We start from the raw sequence: 8798 nt of genomic DNA on the forward strand, positions 1-8798 counted from the left end.
CAGGTTAAAGCAATACACATTTATCATCTCAGTTTTTGTGGGTCAGAAATCTAGGAGTGGCTTGGCTGGGCGGGTCTGGTTCAGAATCTCTCATGAGATCTCAGTCAGAACATCAGCCAGGGCCGCAGTCTCATCTGAAGACTTGGCTGGGGCAGGAGGCTCCACTTCCAAGGTGGTTCCCTCACTTGGCTGGCAAGTCATGCTTGCTGCTGGCAACAGGCCTCAGTTCCTTGTGATGCAGATTTTCTACAGGGCTGCTCACAAAATGGTGGCTGGCCTCCCCCAGACAAGTGATCCAAAAGAGGAGGCAAGGTGGAAGCTGTAGGATCTTATATGACCTAGCCTCAAAAATCACACTCTGTTACCTCCACAGTATTTTCCTGGTTACCTAGGTCAGTCCTATTCAGGGTGGGAGGGTCTTCCACAAGGGCATTAATCCCCTCCAGAAAGCAGGGATTGTTGGGGACCATCCTGGAGGCTGGGCCAACACATTTACTAAAACGAGCTGAGTGAATGATTGAGTGAATGACTCTTAGCCCCAGAACTAGAAGAGGCTAACAGTGTTCCCTATGTCTTCCAGGCTGTTCTGTGTAGAGATGGGATAATTATCTGAGAATTGGACTAAGCGGTGGACTTGCTGTAGAAGCCTCTGGTATGAACCTATTCCTGCCTTGAATCAGGATGGGCAAGCAGAGGCTTACAACTGCCCAGGACATCTGGGAAATTTCTAGCGGGCTTGGGGTCTTGTGGTTAGGCCATAGGCACAGAGAAAAGCTGGTTTTTGCCGCTCTAAGGAATGCCAGGCCTGCGTGTCAATCAAGGTAGGGTGGGTCATTTGGCCAAGGGAGGTCACTCTCATCATTGGGATACTCAGTAGTTTATGACCTCCATAAAGCTATTAGTCCTGGGAGATGAGGGGGAAAGTGGTTGCCAGCACCCTTTGCCTCTCTGGGGCCCATTAGCATCAGGGTTGTAAACTCGGTCTCGGGCCATGGGTGACTGCTTTTATTATCAATCAATTACTCGTGCTTGTCAGCAAGTCTCGAGCCTCCTACAAGCATAGAATGTGGCCAGATAACCATGGGTGAGTCTGGGCAATGAAGGTCTACACCTCAGGGCTCAGTTTCCCCATCTGTACCGTAAAAGGGGTGTCCTAGATTGGAGGTCTCCACACATCTCACTTCCCAAATCTATTTCCTTTCTTCCACTTCTGTTGTGTCTATTTCATGTTTTGCAATTATTTCTCAAGCAATCAGCATTCCTTAAAAGCTTATTTTTCTTCCCCATTAATAATCATTAAAGACAAGTGTCTTTATGTGAAAAGGAACATACAACCGACAATCACAATTCTGACCACCACAGGCAGGCCTGCACACAGGATGTAGGAGGCCCTGGACAGATATTTTTTGCAGATCCCTGTCTGTGTAAACAATTGGAGTTACCTGAAATCAGCAAGTCTGGACCATTTTGGTGGCCTGAGTCCATGAAAGAAATATCACGCAGGCCTGTGGGGGTGATCTGTACACCAAGCTGCCCTTCTGGAACTGGGGCTGGCCATGGGGCCCTATGACAACCAACGCCAGAGGTACAAGTCCTGGAGCTCCTAAAGGCATCTGGTTGGTCTCATGCATGGGTCAGAGGGTCAGAGAGAGCTACAAAGAGGAGTAACAGGGACCAGGACCCGTGTGGGTCCCATCCAGACTCAGAGCACCCTGCTCAGACAGGGCAGCCAGCCCTGTGTGGTCCCAGGCATCCGAGGGGATTTAGAATATTTCAAGGAAGGTAGTTCAAAGTAGGCGGGGCTGGGTCCGGGTCCCCTCTTGCTCAGATCTAAGGGCCAGACTGATCACTGGACAATTAACATTTTCGTGATGAGTTGTAAACGTTCTGGCCAAAACATGAAATGAACATATTTTTGTTCATTTGTAAAGCCAAATCACTGCTGAAGGAACAATTTTGTTCGTGCATTGGAAATCAAGAACAAAAGTTGAGGCTCGGTCTTGGTACCATCTAGGACTACGGAGGACCAAACATTCCCATTGTTATACTCACTACTCTTCACGGAGTAACCATTTTGCCCAAGACCCTTTGCACATACTATCTCTCTCTCTCTCTTTTTTAAAGATTTTATTTATTTGAGAGAGAAAGAGCACGAGAAAGAGCACAAGTGGGGCAGGGAGGAGCAGAGGGAGAGGGAGAAGCAGGCTCCCTGCTGAGCAAGGAGCCCAACACGGAGCTCAATCCCAGGACCCTGGGATCATGACCTGAGCTGAAGGCAGGTGCTTAACAGACTGAGCCACCCAGGCACCGCTGCGCATACTATTTCTTTCTTTCCTTCTTTTTTTTTTTTTTTTTTTAAGATTTTATCTATTTATTTGACAGAGAGAGACACAGCGAGAGAGGGAACACAAGCAGGGGGAGTGGGAGAGGGAGAAGCAGGCTTCCCGCAGAACAGGGAGCCCGATGCGGGGCTCGATCCCAGGACCCTGGGATCACGACCTGAGCCGAAGGCAGATGCTTGACGACTGAGCCACCCAGGCGCCCCTGCACATACTATTTCTTAAACTTTATAAGAATCCTGTAAGTGAGTCCCTCTTTACAGATGCATAAATTGAGATTCACAGAGCCTTCTTTAGGCAAAGAATTTGCAGGAGTTATTGGTCTCCAAGAATTATTCTCTAATAATTGCATCCAACATTTACTGAAGGCTTTCTATGTTTTGAGCACTTTACATGTACCAAGTTCCTAATTCTCACAACTATATGTTGAGGTAGGAACTACCATCATCCCCATTCTACAGATGAGAAGATGGAGGCTCAGAGAGGTTATATCACAGGCCAAAGTCACAGAGCTTGTGTGTCAAGGAGACGGGATTTGAATGCAAACCATCTAGCACCAGGACCAAACCCTCAGCCACCAGTTACACTGCCTTTCTCTCCCTCACTTTCCCAAGATTCTAAGCCAAGAAGTATCTAGCAAGCGTCTTCTGGAAGAAATGTGTGTGCTCACACAAGCTACTACTCAGCTTAGTCTTTGGAAGTAGAAAACTAGACTGAATCCTTGAGGGTAATTCATTCGTTCCACCTCTCTGAGCCTCAGTTTCTTCCTCTGTAGGATGGGGATGATCTCATCTTGCTGGAGGATGCTGCCGGGATAAAATCACATAGGGAGTTCAAGGTGAGGGGTTACTAGGGACTTGCTAGCATTTCTACTCTTAGCCCAAATTACCCAAGGAAGTGATGACGGACTTGTGGCAAGGACAGTCTTCAGTGCGTGTGCAAGGTGAAATTAAGCTCCCAGGTGAGCTTGTGGGGGTGCATGCTGATGTCACAAGAAATGCTGATACCTCGTTTGGCAAGACTTGGCACAGGTGGAAGTGGGGTAGGTTGGAGATTGGAAGAACTTAGGCGTCTGTGTGTCAGGTTGGGTTTTCTAGAAGCAGACACGGAGGCAGAGTTTGGGGTGCAAGGTGTTTATGAAGGATCAACACCATGAATGAAGAGGTGAAGGCAGCATCAGACAGAAGGAAAGAGGATCTTCAATGCAGGCCTGGCTTGATGAGGAGTTCTGGAGTGAATAGCGCCCCACAGTTGTCCTGCATCGGGGCCAAACTGGCTGGGCATTTAAACCTCCATCTCGGGCCCCTGGGAGGACATGACACTGGGCCAGGTGGCTCTCTGCAACTGAGAAAGACCTGAAGGGGCTGGCTGCTGGGGGCCATCTGCTGACCTCCCTTCCTGTAGGGGAACAGCAAATCCTTCCTTGAAGAGGGATCTCTGTGCCGACCAAGCCTGCTGGCAGGGGGGGAGTGCAAAGGGCATCACCCAGAGTGGGCAAACCCTAAGTTTAGTGGACTTTGTGCCACCCTCTCTGAGTCCCCCGGCCCAGGGGGGATACATGTGTCTCACTGTCCAAGTCCTGCTCAGTCATCAAGAATGCCCTGCAAGCACCTCCTCGTGTGGCAGCCGATGATGCCGATGATGCTGATGATGGCCGTCGGGCTGGTCAGACAGTCATCATGGAGCCTAACTGGGAATCCTACGAGTTCCCCATTAGCCTCATGGCCAAAGGCTAGAAATGGGAGCTGTTGAGGTTGTTTGCCCTCAGTCCCCAGCATCTGAGAACACAGGAGGCCAAGCCTTAGCCAAGTAAGGCTTCCAAAGGCAGGCTGTTTCTGGGAGCTGAAGATTCCCCAGCACTCAAGGACTTCAGTGACACCTAAAGGAACTCAGGCTGCGGGTCTATGGAGAAGTCAGGCTGAGGTCCTGCTAGGTTCTGCCTTTCTGCTTCCTTAAGATGTTGAAGGCTCTCAGCGTACTTTGTGGACTCAGTGGATTTTCTGGAACATCTGAAGAGAAACCAGTGACAGGGACAGAGTCAAAACTGAGAATGGTGAAAATGGTGGGGACAATCATTATGTGACTTAGAATTTGATGACTCCAAGTAACAGCATGACTAATAACTAAAGCATACCCACTTATAAAATAATTAGCAATTTATTATTGCCATAAAATATTTCTATAATGAAACACTTGCATACATATAAAGCAATTAATCATTATTATAGCTGATATTTACTGAACCCTGATGGGTACTTGCATTATCTCATTACATCTCCTAATAACCCCAGAAGGGAGATACTATTATTATCCTCATTGTACAGATGGGGAAATTGAGTCTCAGAGAAATTAATTCCTTTGCCAAGTTCATGATGAGCCGTGGAACCAGTTGGAGCAAGTAGCAGGCTTACTCAGAGCATCCCAGCATGCTTTGGCCTTTTTTTTTTTAAAGATTTTTTTAAATTTATTTGACAGAGAGAGACACAGAGAGAGAGGGAACACAAGCAGGGGGAGTGGGAGAGGGAGAAGCAGGCTTCCCGCTGAGCAGGGAGCCCGATGCAGGGCTCGATCCCAGGACCCTGGGATCATGACCTGAGCCGAAGGCAGACACTTAGCGACTGAGCCACCCAGGCGCCCCATGCTTTGGCTTTTAAAAGCACAAATTCTAGAGCCAGATGGCCTGGGTTTGACTCCCAACTGTACCACCTATTTACTGTGTGACCCTGGACATGTGATTTAGCCTCTCTGTTCCTCAGTTTCTCGTTTGTAACATGGGGCTGGTCATACGTACGAACCATAGAGAGGTGGTGAGATGATTAGATGACTTAGCGCCTGTGGCATTTTTAGGACAATAGCTGGCGCACAGTAGGTCTTGCGTAAGTGACAGCCTTTCTTGTTATTTCGTGCAAATATGTTCATATAAGCGATCCCAGAGCTCCCACCCGTTTGAGTCCCACCATGGTGGGATAGCATGGTATCCTTTGACCACAGGACACAGGACAGAAGGGTCTGTGCAAATTCCCTGGATCTGCTAACTTCGAGGTTTAAAACAGCTATTTGCGAGCTCATGATTCTGCAAGGTGGGAAATGGTGGCAGGCTCAGCCAGGTGGTTTTCTGGTCTCGCTGGGCTCATTCCTGCATTCACTGTCCGCTGCAGGTTGGTTAGGGCCGGCTGGTCTAGAATGCCTCCCGCCGGCTTCTCTACGCCCCACGCAGTCTCTCCCCAGCCAGCTAGCCGGGGCTTGTTCCCACAGCGGCTGGTCGGTTCTCAGACGAAGAGAAGAAGCTGCAAGGCACCTTGGGGCCTCGGCTCAGAGCAGGCATAGAATTGCTTCTACCGTGTTCTGTTGGTTAAAGTGAGTCACATGGCCAGCTCGCATTCAAGGGCTGGAGAACAGGCTCTGCCTTCTCCTGGGAAGAGATGAAAAGTCACATCGCCGAGGAGTGGAGAGAAGTATGCACGTTTGCGAAGAATCCAGCAGTTACTGTATAACCTACATCTGGGGTTGGTTCCAGTTTCCAATTTTCTGCTCCACCGTCATCATAAAACATGGGCACGTGCTACAAATACCACCGCTTCGGCGTCCACCTGTATTCATCAGTCTCTCGTACTCTATAGTGAAAAAGACTCTTTCGTTGAATGTGGCCCAGAGCGTAGCTAAACGTGTCGAACCGCCAGTAGAATATTTACCTTGCAGCTTTGGGGTCTGAGGCCTGGATTCAGATCACACTTGCTGTGTGGCTGTGGGCGAACCACTTGCCCTCTCTGAAACTCAGTTTCTTCATCTGTAAAATGGGACTCATCATAGTGTCTATGTCTCAGGGCTGTAGGAAGGCTTACGGGAGACACAGGTGTGAAGCGTGTGGCACATGGCCTGGCCACTGGCTGCAAGAGAGCTGGCATCATTAATAATAACAATAATAATAATAATTGTTATTGTTATTGTTATTATTAATGTTGTTATTACTATTGTTGTTGTTATTATTATTCCCCCATGATCGGCGATTGGAACAGGTGGACAGAACAGGAATTATGATTTCCTTCCATCCGATGGGGGGGCTGGAACCACAGTCGCTGTGCTGATGATAACCTATGTTCGCTGAGCATTTCCTCTGTGCCAGGCAACATGCTAAGTGCTGCAGATGCTCGGTCTCCTTCAAGCCCATCCATTTTTTCCATTTTACTAATGAGTTCACCGAAGCCCAGCAAAGTGAAGCCGCATGCCCCAGGCCACACAGCTGGTCAGCATCACCATGAACACGCTACGTTATTGTTCATCATCGTGAGCATTTTTTTCTGATCCTTATGCTCGAGAGGTTGAGATTAGCTAATGAGAATGCTATCCCTCCCTCCAATTAGCTGTCCACGTGGCTTAGGCTACAACGTCTCCACGCTTTTTTTTCCTCTTAAATAAATGGTTCTAGTTATCTATTTCTGCATTAAAAAACCACCCCCACCTTTGGTCGAGGAAAACAACCATTCTCTTACTCCCATGATGGTGTAGGTCACACATACCGTCCTGGCAGAAGAAGGATGGCTCACTCGTGCTCCACAATGGCCGAGGCCTCACAGAGTGGGAACGGCTGGGACGGCTTGCCTGGGGCCATAAGTCTGGGGCCTTGGTTCTGGCTGTCAGCTTGGCGCTTTGCTTCTTCTCCACATGGCATCTGTTGGAACTGGGAAATCCAGGATGGCTTCTTCCTGCCACGTGGCTAGGCTAGGAAATCTGGGAACAGTTGGGGACCGTTGCGGCCCTCTCTCTCTCCATGGGCCCTTCCGCATGGCTCACCTGGGCTTCCTCACAGTATGGCAGTCTCGGGGTAGCCAGACTTCTTACACGGAAGTCCAGGTCTCCAAGAGTCCGTGGTCCTGGAGGTGCAGGCAGAAGCTACAGGGATTCTTATAACCCAGCCTTGAAAATCCCAGAAAGTCAGCTAAGGCGCTCAGGGTAGCAGCCACGGAGGCATGCTACTTGCAAGTCCCTTAGAATTTGTCTTTCAGCGGAGGGCAGTGCTTCCCATGGCAGCTCTGACTGCGGCATGTTTAGGGTATCCCATGGGTATCCCAGCCCAAGGGGACCTCCCACCAAGGGGGCCTCCAGCCGAGGACCGAGCATGGTGGGGGGCTCTAGGGTCTGGCCGTTTCTCCGCAGTGCCAGACCCCACTAGTGAGTCATCTTTGCTCTGGAGCGCCACATGGAGTGGCCCAAGACTTTGTCAGATCTGCATGGCGCCGTCAGGCTGTCTCTGTCTAACTCTGCTTCCTTTCCCTTCATCTTCCAGGGAGGCTTTCTTACCCCGCCCCGCGACCAACCCCTTGCACTCCTAACTCCATCTCACCATCTGTTTCTCAAGAGGTCCAAACTGACACACGAAGGCAAGCCCAGATCCAAGGGGAGAGGAATAGCAAAGAGTGGGCGGCCATCTTGCACCCTTTCCATCCACTCCATCGATGTGTCACATGCACTTACATGAAGAAAAGTTCACACAGTACAAGTGTACAGCTCAATGAACTACCACAAGGTGGACACATGTATTTACCATCAAGATGAAGAAATAAACTTTACCAGCCCCTCAAATGCCCTCACCCACGCCGCCGGCAATGCCTTCCCAATCTCCAACCAGCCTCCTACCCAGGGATAACCATTATTCTGACTTCTAACATCAAAATTTTAATTTGGCCTGTTTTTGTACTTTACATACCTGGAACCCCAGAGCACACACTAGTTTGTGTCTGGCCTTGCTCACTTTACGTTGCGTTTGAGATTCAGCCATCCATGTTGTTGAGTGTGGTCCCATTTATTCATTTTCATAGTATTCCATCATATGAATATATCACAATTTGTTTATCTGTTCTATTATTGGTGAATAGCTAGACTTTTGGGGGATCATGCACCTTATCCTTAAGGTACATCTTCGAGCATGCACTGTGTATTTTATATGCACTACTGTAGTAATAAACTTCGTATGTTGTAAAACATACACAGAAATACATTGAAATTTTATTTTATTTTATTTATTTTATTTTATTTTTATTTTTTGAAGATTTTATTTATTTATTTGACAGAGAGAGACACAGTGAGAGAGGGAACACAAGCCCGGGGAGTGGGAGAGGGAGAAGCAGGTCTCCCGCGGAGCAGGGAACCCGATGCGGGGCTCAATCCCAGGACGCTGGGATCATGACCTGAGCCGAAGGCAGACTCTTAAGGACTGAGCCACCCAGGCGCCCCTACATTGAAATTTTAAAAGATGAACTAATCTAGAGGTTTTCGTATTTTCTTTCTGCATTCTAGTCGATCATGCATGTACCGGCCCTCACTCTGTTGGCTCCTGGCTTGAGGGACAGGATCCTGATAACATGCATACACTGAAGTAAGAGGGCATGTGGCATATTTGGACAATCCGAGGCTTTGAAGTCAGACAGACCTGGATTTGTCTCTGTTTACTAGCCATGCGAC

Source organism: Halichoerus grypus, chromosome 13 (assembly GCF_964656455.1).
Source record: "Halichoerus grypus chromosome 13, mHalGry1.hap1.1, whole genome shotgun sequence".
In the NCBI taxonomy this organism is placed as follows: domain Eukaryota; kingdom Metazoa; phylum Chordata; class Mammalia; order Carnivora; family Phocidae; genus Halichoerus; species Halichoerus grypus.